Here is a 17,684-nt window from a genome sequence, read left to right on the forward strand (position 1 = left end):
GCTCCTTATCAAAAGCAGCTGGCCTTATTCTCTATGGAGATTTGGCATTGCATGTTAAAGACAGGGTCTACAGGGTCAGACAAATGTCCAGTTAGACTAGAATTAGGGCCATTATATGGGTAGTCAAACAAAAAGGAAAAAATAAATCTATCCTCCATTAATTTTTAATATTTTGAAGAAGAAAATTATATATACTTACCATTAAGCAAAAATTAAGAACCAAAAGTTGTTAATTGGAATACAAATCAAGACTTACTTTTATATCCAGAGCTTTACCTTTTGCCCTCCATTTAAAGAAGCAGGGGGAGGGGGGATCTGGCTTTTAATCATTTTGGTAACTTATTATTAGTTGCTACCAGTACCACAGTTGACAAAACAATGGCCGGAAAACAATGCAGAGTTAAGGTTCTTGCAAACATTAGGCAAAATTTGTGACAAAATCCTTAAAATTTGGACAAAATAGTCTTTTATCTTCTCTCTATATACATCAGCCTGATAATTAATAATTGCCTCTGGAAGAAGAGCACTTAGCATTTCTGTAGAGCTTTACATCTTCAAAGCACTGTACCAACATTAACTAATTTACAGTGATACAGAACTATCATATAAACCTAAGTTTTCAAGTAATGCAAATATGGCAGTTTCACCATCAATTTCCCAGGACAATTCATGCAATGGAAAACATAGTGAATATGAATATCAAAGATTAGTTACTTAAAATAGTATACATGTAGCATACATCAATAGAATATTCCATTGTTTACAATTACAGAACATTTTCAGGCAGGGGAAGAGCCACAAAATTAGTAATTTTTGAAAAAAATTAGACATGAACACTACTCTAAACTACTCACAATCTGAAATCAGACAAGACAAACAACATTGCAAGAGAGAAAGTTCTTGGAAAATTAAGAAGGGAGAAGGCATTCCTGGAAGAAGTGGGCTTTAGTGAGAAAAAGAGCATTCTGCAGAAAGAAGACTATGCTAGGTCCAAAGTCTAGAATGTGAAAAAGAGTAATGGAACCTACCTAGGTTGAGGGAGGGATAGCTCAGTGGTTTAAGCATTGGCCTACTAAACCCAGGGTTATGAGCTCAATCTTTGAGGGGACCGTATAGGGATCTGGGGCAAAAATCTGTCTGGGGATTGGTCCTGCTTTGAGCAGCGGGTTGGACTAGATGACCTTCTGAGGTCCCTTCCCAACTCTGATAATCTAGGATTCTATAGAACTAATAATGACTAAGCAGAGGGCCAGCTGGGGATATTAGTGCGATAATTTTAAAACAAAAACTTAAATCAGTGGCAATATTCCTGATGATTGTATACCAGTGGTTCTCAAACTTTTTTTTTTTTTACTAGTGACTCCTTTCACATAGCAAGCCTCTGAGTGCATTCCTCCCCCTTTATAAATTAAAAACACTTTTTCTATATTTAACATTATAAATGCTGGAGGCAAAGCAGGGTTAGGGATGGAGGTTGATAGCTCACGACCTCCCATGTAATAACCTCACGACCCCCTGAGGGGTCCCGACTCCCAGTTTGAGAACCCCTGTTGTATACTTATATGTTGTATCCTTTCCACTACCCTTCATTTCATTTGTATATTGTATTCCTTTGCCCCATCTTTATCCCGTTTTTAAGACAGTAATCTCTTTGGGGCAGGAATCCAGGCCTCATTTTGACTGTACACTTAGCACACTTTGGGCATTAAAAACAAAATGTAAGGGGAGGAAGTTGATCAGAGTGGTGGGTGGAGTGACATTAAATAAAGATATGGAAGGTTTGGACAAAGACACTGAGGTGAAGGGGATGAAACACAAGAAGCAAATAGAAAAATTCAACATAATCATCAAGATGTACATAATCATATGATCATCTTATCTTCATCTTCTCTCTACTTGTTTTTGATCCTCACTGGTTATGTCATGTCAAACTTAGGTTTATGCTTTTGAGGGCAGGGCCTTTGACTTGTTCTCATAAGAGGCAGACTTGCTCTTGTTCAGTGATCTTTTAGTTGCTCTCTAGGCTGCCTCAATTCTAGCTGTGAATGTCATGTCATAACTGGCATTTCACACAAATAACAATGCTGAACCTAGAAAAGATGACATTCACCTGAATTGCCTCTGGAAGCCAGAGACAAACTTTTCAATAATGTGTGATTGCCTGATAACTACTCAAGGTGTACACTGCATTCACAGAAATTTCAAGCATGAATCCAGAATCCTAAGTGGGGTCTCTCTTCTTTTGCCTATGGAGTTTGGTCCTTAAGGGAGAAGCGCTGTTATCCAGAAATTGGTTTGATTTCCCACTCAGTATATGGGTATATCAGCCCAAATACTGAGCTAAACTAGGAGAAGATACGAAGTCCATGATCTGAAGTGAATCATGGACGACAGATCTCTTCATATTCAAATAATTTTTGACATCAGGGTGCACCAATACAGGCTTATATGAGAAGAGAACCCCTCTTTTAGATTTATGTTCTTTCCCTCTTCCAATGCTGATGTTTGGACTTCTATGGCAATTACGGAGAATACGTCCTTCTTGAAGTAATTTTACTGGTAAGGTACACCAAATCCTCATGGTACTCTTAGATGACGACTAGTCCTATTCAGAAATCCATTAATGACAATCCTCAGCTACCTCAGACCCAGCAGAAGTCCTTAGGGAACAAAATCCCTCCAAGGAAAGGGGAGCCACAGCAAAGAATCAAGGAGATAATGATGAAATAACCAGCCCCCACAGCTAGGGGAAATCAATAAAACATGTTCTTTGCAGAGTAGGAACAAAGAACAACTGCAGCTCCTTCTGTAGAGGCAGCTATCTAGTGATAATCTAGACATGCTGATACCAGAGCACTAAGGTTTACAAAATGAAAATGAAGTTGACTGCTTTCAATTTCTGGCAAGTGACTGGATTACCTATCAAGAGGCAATACCAACCATACACTCAGAGAAGAGGAGATATTTTGTGATGGATGTGTAAGTTTTTAGGCTCCCTATTGCTTATGTAACCAATATTGAGTTCCCAACTTGATTGGATCTCATGAAAAGAGCCTAAATGTGGGTCAGCAGGAAAACAATTCTGTTGGTTTCAGAATTACTTGAACTGGTTTGCTTGCAGCCAAAAAATTGTAAAAGATTTTTACACTTCAAACCAGCTTGATTATTACATTTCAAGCCAGTCTTTGTTTCTAAAGCAATTGTCTTGTGTACAATACATATACCACAAACTGACATTAATGATGCATGTAGAAATCTTAGAAAGAAAACTAGGCAAGGAGTCTTCTGCTAAAGAAAGCAAGTTTGTTTCAGATGTTTTACAATGATTTGGAGTAGTGTTTGTGTCTTTAAATGCGTCTTCAAGAACGTAAAAAAAATCCTTAGTTTCTCTAGAACACTGACTGTTTTGTTTGAAACTGCCAAAAGCTACAAACTAAGATCAAACTTTTTCCCTAAAAGTATACAGTATAGTTCAGTTCACACAAGCTTCCTTGTAACTGCTAGTTTATGCTCTCTCTTCTGTGAAGCAAACCTTTATGTCTCCACAGTGGAAAAAACCACTGGTATACATCCTTTTCAAGATGTATGTAGCCAATTAAATTGTAAAATAATATCTGTTTGAAAGTTTGGCTCAAAGAAGCAATACATTCTTAAAATGAGGTCAGTGCCAAAAAAGGTCACCTTACACTATAGGGTCACCAAGACCACTCAGTTTTGGAATCTGGCATTTTGTTTCTAATTTAAATTAAAAACCAGAGGTTGGAAGGATTAAATATTATGCATATTATATATGCACACAGCTCTTGCTCAAAGGTAAAACAAACTTAGATGCAAAAACAATAATTCAGGAGTTTGTTGTGATTTTACAAGTTATTCAGAAAGAGGCAGAGAAATGACAGCTAGATTGGGCTTTGTAACTTTTCTTCCCCAAAACAGTTCTTAAATCTTACAGCTTCAAACCTAAGAATGCTGCCTGCCATGTCTCAGGAACTATCAACATCAGCTGCTGTCACCTTCACAATTATATATTCATAAAGTCTACCAAACAAGTTCAAATTTCAGTCATTCACGCTTAATCTTTGCTGATCTTAGACCTGGAGCAAATCAAGGCTCAGTCATTTCAATACTATTAGCCTGTTAAACTTTAAAATCAATATAGAAGTTTTTTTCTGAGCTAAATCTGCAGAAAGTTGTATGACATTTTAAAATCAAAGGTTTTACATATTGTAATTCAGAATTATTTCCTTATTTTAATTCATGAGTTTCCTATATATTAGAAATGTAGATGAACAGTGTTACATTACTTTTAGGTTAGCTAAAATAAATGGATATTGCAAGTGTGGTTATTTGTTCAGCTGTTTGCATGTGTTCTCCCTGTCTGCCGCCCCAGTTCTGTGCAGACAGACAGTACAGCAAATCTCAAGCGAACCACTCAATGACCACAAGATCTGTTAAGGTACGAAGGCACCAGGCCAGGTTTATTGTTAACAAAGCATGGTAACAGCACCTGACAGACTTTACGAGGATACTAAGACATGTGTGTTCACCACAATGGATGTAGTTCAGTGAGTAGTAGGACTTTCCATTCCCCCCTTGAATGGACCAAGACACTTTGTCAAAGATACCTCTTTATACCCTGATACAAACAAGTTATGTACTGCCCCTCTGACTTAGTTACTGCCCCCTGACGTGGCTAGTTATTACTCATCTTCTTCTACATGCTGGCTTGCTTAAAACATTTTTATTTATTACATTGTTATTCTGACCTTATCTGTGTTCCTGTTACCCTTTGGGACTGTTTTGTGTACCATTCTTGATATTAGGATATTTTGGTGCCACTGTTCTGGAATGCATTTGCATGAGTACTTTGTACCTAGTACTTCTTAGGAATGTGTGTTTTTGCAATATTAGCCCTGTTTTTGCCAGATTCTGTGAACTTGCAAGCAGAGCACGATGTTTGCTTACAGCTTGACTTTCGCTAACTTTGCTTTATATTAGCAAAGCTTGCTTACTATTTTAGCTCAGGACTCATACCAGGCCTTTTATACAAGGGCTTATATTTTAGGCTTTCTTCCTACTACAGCAAGCACTATTAACCTTTCAAAACACTCATGATAAAGCTATTCACCACAATTAGTGTTTTCATGACAACTGTTCCTTATAAAATTTGTCCAACCATATTCATCTTATTTTCTTCCAAATTTGCAAAAAAAGAAGAAATCCATTAGTCTTCTCATATGCATGTGATGTTTTAAATTCACTGGTGGCTTACTAACTCAACATTTTACATTATAAAAGGGTTAGAAAAATCAAGCTTTGAACAATGCCACTCTAAGTAGAGTATCAGATATTGACAGGAATAATACAGATGTCACTTTGTATATTCAAAGTTATATGGTTGGACTAATATATTTAAAAGGTACAGTATATGATATCAAAATAATCCTTATAGTTATTCTACTATAACCAAGTAATTCTAAAAGCATTACATTTATTAATTTAATATTAGTCACCTGTTCAAGTGCTCACTTCCTCTTCACAGTTCATCAGATTGATCCCTGTAGCCATGGTAATGCAATCTCCTACACATTTTTCCTTAGTTGAGAAATGTCCCACTTGGTGAAATCCTAGGGTAGCCAACTTTCTAATGGTACAAAACCGAACACCCTTGCCCTAGACCCTGCCAAGCCCCTTCCCTGAAGTCCCGCCCCCCACCCACTCCATTCCCCCTCTCTCCATCGCTAGCTCTCCCCTACCCTCACTCACTTTCATTAGACTGGGGCAGAAGATTTGGGTGCAGGAGGGGGGTAGAAGCTCCAGCTGGGGGTGTGGGCTCTGGGGTGGAGCCAGGGATGAAGAGTTTAGGGTGCAGGACAAAACTCCAGTCTGGAGCCAAGGGGTTTGGAATGCATGAGTGGGCTCAGGGCTCGGGCAGGGGGCTGGGGTGTGGACTCCAGCTGGGGGTGGGGCAGAAGATGAGGGGTTTGGGGTGTAGATGGGGTTGCAGGGTACAGGCTCCGGGAAAGAGAGTCTGGGTGCTGGAGGGGCTCAGGGCTGGTGGAGGGTGTTGGGGTGTGGGAGGGGGTGCATTATCCAGGAGACGATTCTGACATGGGGTCAGGGGCTGGAGTGCAGGAGGGGGTTCAGGCTCCAGCTAGGCAGCGCTTACCTCAGGTGGCTCCTGGTCAGCAGAGCAATGGGGATAAGGCAGGCTCCCTGCCTGCCCTGACTCTGTGCAGCTCCTGGAAGCAGCTGGCACATCCAGCTCCACGCTTGCAGGTGCAACCAGGCAGCTCCCAGCCCACAGGCCCTGCCCCCCGCAGCTCCCATTAGACACAGTTTCCAGCCAATAGGAGCTGCAGAGCTGATGCTCGGGGCAGGGGCAGCACACAGAGCTTCCTTGATCGCCACTGCACCTAGGAGCCGTACATGCTGGCCACTTCCATGAGCCGCAGTGAGCTTGCCTTAGCTGGGCTGCACCACCGATCAGACTTTTAATGGCCCCGTCAGCGGTGCTGTCCCTTTTCAACTAAGCATTCCAGTCAAAAACCAGACACCCAGCAACCCTATGTAGTCCAGGGAAAAATACGGAAGCAAATATGATTTGCTATTTCAGCAAATTTATTCTCAGTTGATATAGTCCAAGTTTCTTAAAGTACTCAATTCACACAACAAGCATTTAATGTTTATATTGCCTATATTAACCTAATGAACTTAACTTACGGACCCTAGAACATTTTGAAGAGAAAAGCACAGAGAAAAAGCATATAGCCACAACACACAGCCTACAGCAGACATAGCTCCTCTGGCTGCTCCACAGAAACATGCAATATTTAAAAAATGTTTTAAGACTAATATTTTAACTCTTCAGCCTTACACACTACAGAAAGCGAATTTTCAGACTAATGCATGTAGCTTTAGTTTAAATTTCACTCGCCCTGACATATTTGTCAAATGCCCTTCTGTTGCTCTCCCTGGGGAATTGAATTCATTCTCTTCCTAATGCGTGTTTTGTTTTCCAAGATACAGAACTCAATGTTTGTTTATATTAATGTATATATTTACATAGCCGCTTCTTCCCTACAAACACATTTCCAGTAGCATTGATTAAAAGCAGAAATGTGCAGTCTCGAAACACTGCTATGACAGAATTTTTTTTAGCTTTGTCTTTGATATCGTGCCACATTTGAAGTAATATTGTTTGATTTCTTATGCATTTCCAAATTTAAACCTTTCTGAACTGAACATAGCTATAACCAAGTAATTTAGATGCAAATATTAGCCAAAAACTGAGATTACAAGGTATTGGGGGTGCTGGTGGAGAAGAGAAGTAAATCACTTCAGGTATACAGTAATTCGTTGTAATCCAGGCCCTCAGTGTTCAGGTTTACCAAAAGAAAATCAATTTCTCGGGCAAATAAAACTGCATAAATTTAGCTTCCTTCTATTAGAACTTCATAAGAGCAGTGCACTATATCATGTGTAAATTACTTGTTCTCATCCTAAGGAAAAAAAAATCTGCTCAGCTACAACCACTTCTGTTCCGATACACAGGACTATTACAGCTCTTCTCCAATCACAGTCCAACCTTACTGCTATTGATGGCTAACAGCTTTCACCAGTCCCCTACTGAGGGCCTCAAACATTCCTCTGCTCTGTCAGGCAATGAAAATATCAGCAACAGGATTAGAGCAACCCTCTTAAGCAAAGACTTGTTCAGTAACATACAAAACAAAAAGTAAAAAAACCCGGGTGCTTTTTTGGGTACACCACACTTATTTGTCACTCCAAATTACAATCATCCAAATCTGTTTGAAAATTAACTCACCATAAATAGACTCAATAACCAACAGAAATAAAAGTAGACCTGAGAAGTGTGTGTGTTTATAAATACCTTATTGGCCATTAAAAGGCACTGATCAAATTAACTAAGGTATAGAAAAGAGTACTCTCAAAATGAATGGTTTTATATTAAAATTTATGAGGGAAAGAAAAGTGCACACCAAAAAAAAAAAAAAAGCACAACAGGATTTTTCTTGCCATTTCTGATCTCACTACACCCCTGAACACCAATTCACTGTTACTCCTATTCAACTTCATACCAGGGAGTGGTGAAGAGCTGACCAGAAGCATCCAAATAGGGAACAGTAAAAAAAAACAAAACAAAACAAACCACACATCTACTCCCCACCACACACACACACACACACACACACACACACACAAATTCTAATTTTTGAAAAACAAGAAAGGGGGACAAGACACTTGAGAGGAGCTGTAAGCACTCAAAATTTAAAAATATCTTTGGGAAAGAAGAAGATGGAAAATAATAAGGCAGGTAACAGGCCTTGTATTATAATACACAATACATTCAGAAGTATTTCTTGGACAACTTGACAAATGTAAAAATCACTAGAATGGCCAAATCACCACCACTATATATTTTTTTAAATAATTCTATCACATCTTCCAGCCTAGACTTTAGGCTGTTTTCTCAGACAACAGGCAAGTCAGGCATTCCAAGCATCAGTTCTTTTTTTTTGCCAAACATCTTAAATAAGAACACAATTTAAAGAGGGTTCATTTCTACAAGTATGTGAGAAGGACGGTGGCTGCAGCTCTTTCATAATTAGAATACGATTATTAGATTGTAAAAAAACACATTCAAGGATGAATGAAAAGCTAATTACTGTCATCACTGTTAAATGAAAATAGTAAGAATTCCATCCTAAAATTTTAAGTTTTCTTAAAAATCAACTCCTTCGAAACCTGAATATTAACACTTAGGCCCTGATCCTGCATCTAACCTGAAGGTGGACATATCAACATCAGTGCAGAAGCTCATCTTCAATAGGACTTCATGCAAGCTCAGCAGTCTGCCTCTGAAGAGTCAGCTGCAGCACTGGGGCATTAAGATATCAAATGTATGTTTCTGTAGATTTATATGGCTAAATGTTGCTTCTGTAGAATATATATCAATCTGTTTATATTTGTGCACAATACCTAATAAACATCTTACAACTACTTTATATGACAAACAGGTAGGAAGTGATTTAGCCACTGAATAAGAGCAAGGTGTAGATGACTTTTTATGCAAATATATTTAAAAACATTACAACCATGATGAAAATCCAAAGACTAGAAATGCAGATACGAAGGCACAGTATTGTATCTATTCAAATACATATTTTATACATTTATGTCTTCCCTTGCTTTGTGTTAACATTATGCATTTTGTGTACTATTTTTCTTTCATAGAATCATAGACAGCAGGGTTGGAAGGGACCTCAGGTGGTTATCTAGTCCAAACCCCTGCTCAAAACAGGACCAATTCCCAACTAGATCATCCCAGCCAGGGCTCTGTAAAGCCTAACCTTGAAAACCTCTAAGGAAGGAGATTCCACCACCACCCTAGGTAACCCATTCCAGTGTCTCACCACCCTTCTAATGAAAAAGTTTTTCCTAATATCCAACCTAAACCTCCCACCCTGCAACTTGAGAACATTGCTTCTTGTTCTGTCAGCTGGTACCACTGAGAACAGTTTAGACCCATTCTTTTTGGAACCCCTTTTCAGGTAGTTAAAAGCAGCTATCAAATCCCCCCTCATTCTTCTCTTCTGCAGACTAAACAATCCCAGTTCCCTCAGCCTCTCCTCATAAGTCATGTGCTCCAGCCCCTTAATCATTTTTGTTGCCCTTCGCTGGACTCTTTTCAAGTTTTCCACATCCTTCTTGTAGTGTGGGGCCCAAAACTGGACACACTACTCCAGATGAGGCCTCACCAATGTCGAATAGAGGGGAATGATCACATCCCTTGACCTGCAGGCAATGCCCCTACTTACATAGCCCAAAATGCTGTTAGCCAAAAGGGCACACTGTTGACTCATATCCAGCTTCTCGTCCACTGTAACCCCTAGGTCCTTCTCTGCAGAACTGCTTCCTAGCCATTCGGTCCCTAGTCTGTAACAGTGAATGGGATTCTTCCGGCCTAAATGCAGGACTCTGCACTTGTCCTTGTTGAACCTCATAAGGTTTCTTTTGGCCCAATCCTCTAATTTGTCTAGGTCCCTCTGTATCCTTTACCTTTAAAAAAGATAAAATATATATGTTGTTGAGTCTCTCAAGGTTAAACAACATTAAAATTGTGATCACTAGTAACTACTACAGATGCAAGAAGTAATAAATGGTACTAGAGAGATACCAGTCTGAAAATAGAGGTTTATGATAAAAATACTGGCATGTATTTTAAATGCACCACTAGAACACTAATTTTCCTATTTTTATTTTAAATCGTTTATTTTAAATTGAAGATACTCAATACAAGGATTATTTTTCACATTTCAAAAACGAAGCTGTTTTAATTTATTTTATATTTCTAACAAATGATTATGCAGTTTCAGAAAGTGTGGTTATGCATTATATTAGAATGACCTATGGAATAAAACCATTTTTCCAACTCTTAGGACCTGTTGCTTTAGGAACCATAAAGCTTGATTTAAAATGATTGTTCTAGTGGCTAGAGCAGTTCTTTAAGTTCTCCATGCAACCGAGGGTCTCTTGTTTTCCTTTACTAACTAAATCCAACAGGGTCAAATAGTGATGCCAAGAGAAAGCTTTAATTCGTTTCTAATCATAAATTAGGGCCTTTTTAAAATAGTAGATTGTTAGAAACAGAGACTGTTTAAAGGGCCAGAAGCACTTGGAAATGGAAATACAAAATTAACCCAACTCTACAAATACAGCTCTGTGTTTACAGACAAAAACTATCATACATTTGACTGCAGTTCATGATATAAATGGAATTATTCAAAGGTGACCTATTCCTCCCTCCACTCCACAATCCACAATTCTAATTTCTTTAAATGTAACAGAGAAAGAAATGATTCTCTGCACAACTCAGTGTATATAGCACTTCATAGACCAAGTAAAGGACAAATTCCCTGGTCACAACATCTTACAATCTCAGTCAAGTGACATAAACCAAGATGCTTTGTAAGAAATCCTTATGGAGCTTTTCAAAATCCCTAGATCACTGTGCATACTCTGAAACCCAATGCTTAACTAAATGCTAACAATTGTTTAGTCTTCACTTGGGACAGAGAATTAATCTGATATTAGGGAAGGAAGAGGGAAAAGTAGAGAAAGAAAAGGGAAATTAGTTTGTTTTTCATTCATATCTTATGCATCGCATCCAATAAGAGACTTCCATAATATTAGTATATTAGCATATTGTAGTAATATGAGGCCCCGAAACATAAACCCTTGTAACAGAGGCCCGGTATGAGACCTAAGGACTGAACTAAAGTAATGGTCAAGACTTTGTTAACATAAAGCAAAGTTAAACTGTAAGCCAGTGGCAGGCCCTGCTCACAGAAGCTAAGAAGAAAGCCGATGTTGCACATATACACATATCTAAAAGGTACTAAGTACTAGTAAGATAAACATGTGCCAGGATGGCACCAGAACATTCCCGTACTAACACGTTCCACATAGATAATAAGGAACATGCTGACCCATCCTAAAGACAGGGTCAAAAGGATAATACGATGGATAGAGTTGTTTTGTTTGAACTAACATGTACAAGGTGAGAGGCGGCACCCTAACATGTAGAGGGGTTGTCAGGAGTGATGCATAACTTGTTTGTACTTGTGTATAAGAATGAACCCGAGGAGTTGTCTTGGTCTGGCCTAGGGGGTAGTGGAGAATCCCACCACTGACTGAGCTGGTCTATTGTCAGGGGGCACATATTTGTAGTATGTCCTGTAAGGGAAACTTTTACTGTGCTTCATTTAACAATAAACCGGGCCAGTTGCCTTCGGAGTCTGTGGTCATTGGGGAGGTTCTCTCATGGTCTGCTGGGTCAGCTATCTGTAGAGCCAGGTCAGCACACACAGGGAAAACACAAACACACACACACGACTTATCATTGAACAGAGCAGAGCACCATACCACTGACATCTGACAACAGATATTACGTTGATAATCAGATATAAACTCTAGATCACAGGTCCCCCAAACCTGTGCATAGCATTGACCTCTTAAACCTGTCTTGAAGACATCACCACCACTTCCTCTTCATGAGCATCCATGCCAGCTATCACCACCGTTTACTTTCCTTATTAGCTAAAATGCACTGCATGACAAAGTATCTTAATCTGATGGATCTTAAAACAATGTTACATATGACCAGGCAGTGCTCCACATACCACCGCTTGAGAACAGCTACTATACCGTAAACCTTTGTAAGCAGATTCTTTGAGTAAAATCCTGGTTCTTTGAAATCAATGTGAATTCAGAGAATATTCAATATTCAGAGAACCTAGTTCTAGGCAAGAAATCTTCCTGACTTTCAGGCAAACTGTCTGTATAGATCACCTGTATAAGAAAACAGCAAACAAAAGCAATTCCCAGGATGACAACTGCAGAATACTACAAGACAGACTGGAGGAGGTCCCTTTCGAAAACAAAGCATCTGATCATTTTCAAGAGAACAAAGCTAATTGGCAATAACTGTATACTCTCACTGAATATACAAGACAATACCACCTTACCACGCCACAGTACCTTTGGTAGCAGTTAAAAAAAAAATTTTAAAAAAACCACACACACACACCCCGGGAGAGGTAAGTCATCCCCCTCATGCTACTGGAAACAGAGGGTATAAGAGACCTGCCCTAACCATCCCTCAGCTCCTTTCAGTTTCCACAAAACCACACTTATAAAGTTTGCCATACAGGGAGCAGCATAGTCTAGTCTAATCTTGTTCTCTACCCACTAGAAATCAGATTCTATACCCAACTCTGACACTGTTTCTCTGTGACATTTTGGTCACATTACTTTACCTGTGGTTCAGTTTCCCCAACTGTAAAACTGAGATAATAACCAGGCAATAACCATACAATTATGATTAAGATAGTTTAATGTATGCTTCTCAGATTAGCTACAACTGAATTTTAAAAAAAGATTGTTCGTTTTTCTAACACTCCCCAACTAGGTCATCACTAGGCCTCCAGTCCACAAAACAGAAGTGCTCAAACACAAGTGAGTGAGAGGTGTTGGGAAGGAGCAGCAGGATAACAGGGGGAGCTGGGAGGAAGATTGGGGCAGTAGGGTAGCCAGGGGAGGTTCAGAAGAGCAGGGGTTGACTCTCTGCAGAGCCCATACTGTCCCCCTCCAACCTGTGACTGACTCCTGCTCCCTGCACGAGGAGGATCCACTGTCCACGCAGCTCTTCTACCCATCTCCTGACATAGCCCATGCTGTCCTGACTGCAACACCACCAGCTTCCTCTATGCTGACCCACCACCAAGCACCTCCTGTTGGCTCAGAGGATACTATGCAGTTGGAGTTGGAAAAGAAGCTGTCTGACCCAGGATTGACAGAAGTACTGGAATGGCATTCTGGCTCCCCACCAAAAAAAACTGCTGTAATGGCATTCACGAGCATTCTGGCATGATTTGAGTGCTAAGTGTCATTACAGGATTGAGTTAAGTTTGCTTGGGTGCCTTACATGTGTGTTTGGATTTCTTGTACAACCTGAAAATACACTGAGTTGAAATTTAATTCTGAATTTCCTTGGTTTGTAATGATTGTTGCAAATATTTTTTTTAAAGTGTAATGTTTTCAACCCACAAATTACTAGAGTCAGTCTAACTTCAATACCTGGAAAGATGCTAGAAGCTGCTATCAATCTGTAAGAATCTAAAGGAGACTAGGATTATAGAGACTAGCCAACATGGATGTGTCAAGAAAAAATCAAGCCAAAACTACTTAATTTTATTCTTTGACAAGGTAACTGGCCTGGTGGATAGGGAGAAGTAGTAGATGTGACATATCTTGATTTTAATAAGGTTTTTGACACAGTCCTAACATGACATTCTCATATGCAAACTGGGGAAATGTGGTATAAATGAAATTACTATAAGGTGGCTGCACAACTGATTGAAAAATCCATACTCAAAGACTAAATATCAATGGTTTGCTGTCAAAAAGCGGATGTACCGAATGGTGTCCCACAGGGGTCAGTCCTAGGTCTGGTACTATTGAATATTTTTATGAATTACTTGGATAATGGAGTGGAGAGTATGGTTATAAAACTTGCAGATGACACCAAGCTGGGAGGGATTGCAAGCACTCCGGAGGACAGGATTAGAATTCAAAATAAACTTGATAAATTGAAGAATTGGACTGAAATCAACAAAATGAAAAACAATAAGAAGCAAGTGCAAAGTAGTTAATCTAGGAAGGAAAAAATCAAACGCACAACTAAAAAATGGGAAATAACTGGCTAGATGGTAGTACTGTTGAAAAGGATCTGGGGGTTACAGTTGTTCACAAATTAAATAGGATTCAATAATACTATGCAATTGTAAAAAAAGCTAATATTCTTGGGAGTACTAACAGCAATGCTATATGTAAGATATAGGCAGTAACGGTCTTATACGCTTGGGAGGCCTCAGCTGGAATACGGTGTCCTATTCTAGGTGCCAGACTTAAAAAAAGATGTGGACAAATTGGAGAGAGTCCCAAGGAGTGTAACAAAAAATTATAAATAGGTTTAGAAAACCTGATGTACATGGAAAAGTTAAAAAACTGGGCATGTTTAGTCTTGAGAAAAGATGACTCAGTGGGACCAGACAGCAGTCTTCAATATGTGAGGAGCTTTTATAAAGAGGACTGTGATCAATAGTTCTCCATGTCCACTGAAGGGAGGACAAGAAGCAATTAGCTTAATCTGCAGCAAAGATGATTTAGATTAGATATTAGGAAAACTTTTTAAACATAATGGTAGTTAACCTCTGGAATATAATTCCAAGGAAGGTTAATAAATCTCCAGTGATGGGGATTCTATAAGAACAGTTTAGACAAATGTCTGTCAGGGATGGTCTAGGTTTACTTGGTGCTGCCTCAGCACCGGTGCTGGACTGACTTCTCAAGGTCCCTTCTAGCCCTACATTTCTAAGATTCTATACTTCGAACATTATCTACAAGGTAAGGTAATTTCTACCACCTTGGATTTTCCTTTTTAATGTTTTTTTAAAATACATGAGCATTAGTCAAGAAATCCAAACAGAATGCTATCATGCAATACCTCTAATGAGCTAAAGTCATTAAACAACCTTAAATCATTTTTATTTTAAATTTAAGGCCAAATAGACCAGTTCACTCAGGTTGTTTTGTACTACTAAAGAGCAGCAGAAAGCATCTAAAGCAGGCTGGAGCATCTGGCCATTAATTTCCTAGCATGTGGCCAAAGAACTTTTAAGAGAAGCAACATCTGAGGGCCAAATAATCTACCAATGACAACTCTTGACACATGTGCAGTCCCCCCACCCCCGCACACACACACACACCCCTCACTGTGCCACTGATTCATTTCAACCATGCAAATCGACTGGAATCTAAGGGTGATCTCACAATGGCCCCACTGAGCTTGAGCTATTGATATGGCCTTGTAAATTAATCTATAACAGCAGTTCTCAAATAGTTCATGGCGACCCCATTTTAATGGGATCACCAGGGCTGACATAAGACTTGCTGGGATCCGGGGTCAAAGCAGAAGCCCAAGCCCCACTGCCCTGGTGGTGCTGGGCCCGGGGCAAAGGGGCTTGGCCTTCCCCTACCCTGCCCGGGGCGATGGGCTCGAGCGGGTCAGGCTTCAGTCCCCATTCCTGGGCTCATGTAGTAATTTTTTTTGTCAAAAGGGGCTTGCGATGCAATGAAATTTGAGAGTCCCTGATCTATAGCAACAATTAGATACAATCATTAAACTCTGGGGGCAATGCTGCCACATTGTTACTGTGTACCCCATGAGCACATTTCTGCGGAAACTAAAGCAGCAAACTGAATCTATATATGCTTGATACCAGCTACAGTGGTATGGGAGCAGTATTCATAGGTTCTTTGTTTTCCATTCTTTAACTCAAGCTTGAGGGGCTGTCAGCTGCAAAGTGCTTAGTAATAGAGAATCTTGTGGCCTGTCACAAGGTTGACACTATTTGTCTCCAAGAAATGCATCTAGATTCCTTTCTTGCCAGTAGGTTGACAATCAGAGGCTATGACATTGTTAGCTACAGTCTTCACGGGAAATATGACAGAGCCGTATATGTGAAATCTGATAGATCAGCAGTTCTCAACAAGGAGTCCGGAGCCCCCTGGGGGTGGGCTGCAAGCAGGTTTCAGGGGGTCCACCAAGCAGGGCTGGCATTAGACTCACTGGGGCCAAGGGCAGAAAGCCAAAGCCCTGCCGGCACAGGCTTGATGCCCGCAACCCTGAGACCCACCATCCGGGTCTGAAGCCTAAGCCTTGGCAACTTAGGTTTGCAGGATCTCCTGTGATGTGGGGCCCCAGGAAATTGCCTTGCCTGCTACTCCCTTGCGCCAGACCTGACTTTTATTTGCAGCAAAACAGTGGTGGCACAGGTGAGCCGTAGAGTTTTTAATAGCAAGTTGGGAGGGCCTTGAAGAAAAAAACTGAGAACCCGTGACAGATGATATAGAGGCTTTGCCAACTACTTCATCTCACTGTGACTATGTTAGAGTCAGTTAGTTTAAAGCTGAAACTGATGATAAACCTCCTGATGAAACCTGGAAGACCCCACTTTTACCAACACTTCAACAACCATCCACACTGAGAACTTCAGTAGCCACCCACACTTCATGGGACTACAAAGAATTTGAGAAAAACGGACTGCATCTCAGACTGGGCCTCTACAAATTATCTATATCTCTTGCATAACCCTAAGAAGCCAGTCACCTTTTTTTGTCACATGATGGAAGCAGGGCTATTCTTCTGACCTCAGCTGGATCACCTCAGCACACGTCTAACCATTACCAGCCTCCTGTAGAGTTCTTGGAAACTTCCCTCAAAACCAGCACTGTCAAAAAATACTCAGAGGAGACCAATGAGTATATACTATGCATACCACATGATACCTCTGTAGAAGAGGTTTATATTTATTTTCATCTTCAAAGCAGTCAAATCCATCACACATTGCTATCAAGTCTTACATACCTTGCCTACATGAGGAATGTGCATAACTTCTGAAGCAGTATGAAGAATCTAGTGACTCAGATTGCAAACCACCTCACTCACAACCTCATTGCACATCACAGGGAACACAGAGATGAAATTATATCAAATAGGGACATAAGAAGGTCTAGAATGAAAATGTGGTCTCTCATAAGGAAGCTTGGAGCAGCAGAGAATCTACCATCCGTACATCAGTGTAAAATATCCATCAACAGCATTGCCATGTACCTAACTAACATGGCAAAAACCAACAGAAATTAGCCCTTTGAGGAATCAGTAAATAGGAATGGTGCAGATACAGACTGGCTCCACCTCCGAATGAGGAAGACATATTCCAGCCTTTCTTCAATGACGAAATGGAGGAAGCACTAAGTCGCATGAAAGCATAAAAAGCAGATGGCCTTGACAAGGATTTCACCAAAAATACTACTATACTTTATTTTGGTAAGAGAAGCATAAAATGGACTGTAAATTTTCATATCCTGTGTCATTTAAGAGGACAAGACACATAAGATATGGAGGAAAGCTTGGGTGACAGCTATATCAAAAACAGGAAAAGACCACTCCCTTCTACCATCCGATTTCACTTCTGAGCTGTGCTTACAAACTTTTGGAAAGACTAATTCTGCAAAGAATCATACCCACAGTAGAG

General features: G+C 40.0%; 1 protein-coding gene across 9 annotated transcripts in view; it reads right to left on the reverse strand.

Moving 5' to 3' along the window:
- The window catches only part of NEO1 (neogenin 1), a 549,782-nt gene that overhangs the window by 499,650 nt on the left and 32,448 nt on the right, over positions 1-17,684 (reverse strand). The gene's annotated exons all lie outside the window — the stretch shown is intronic.

Source organism: Gopherus flavomarginatus, chromosome 9 (assembly GCF_025201925.1).
Source record: "Gopherus flavomarginatus isolate rGopFla2 chromosome 9, rGopFla2.mat.asm, whole genome shotgun sequence".
In the NCBI taxonomy this organism is placed as follows: domain Eukaryota; kingdom Metazoa; phylum Chordata; order Testudines; family Testudinidae; genus Gopherus; species Gopherus flavomarginatus.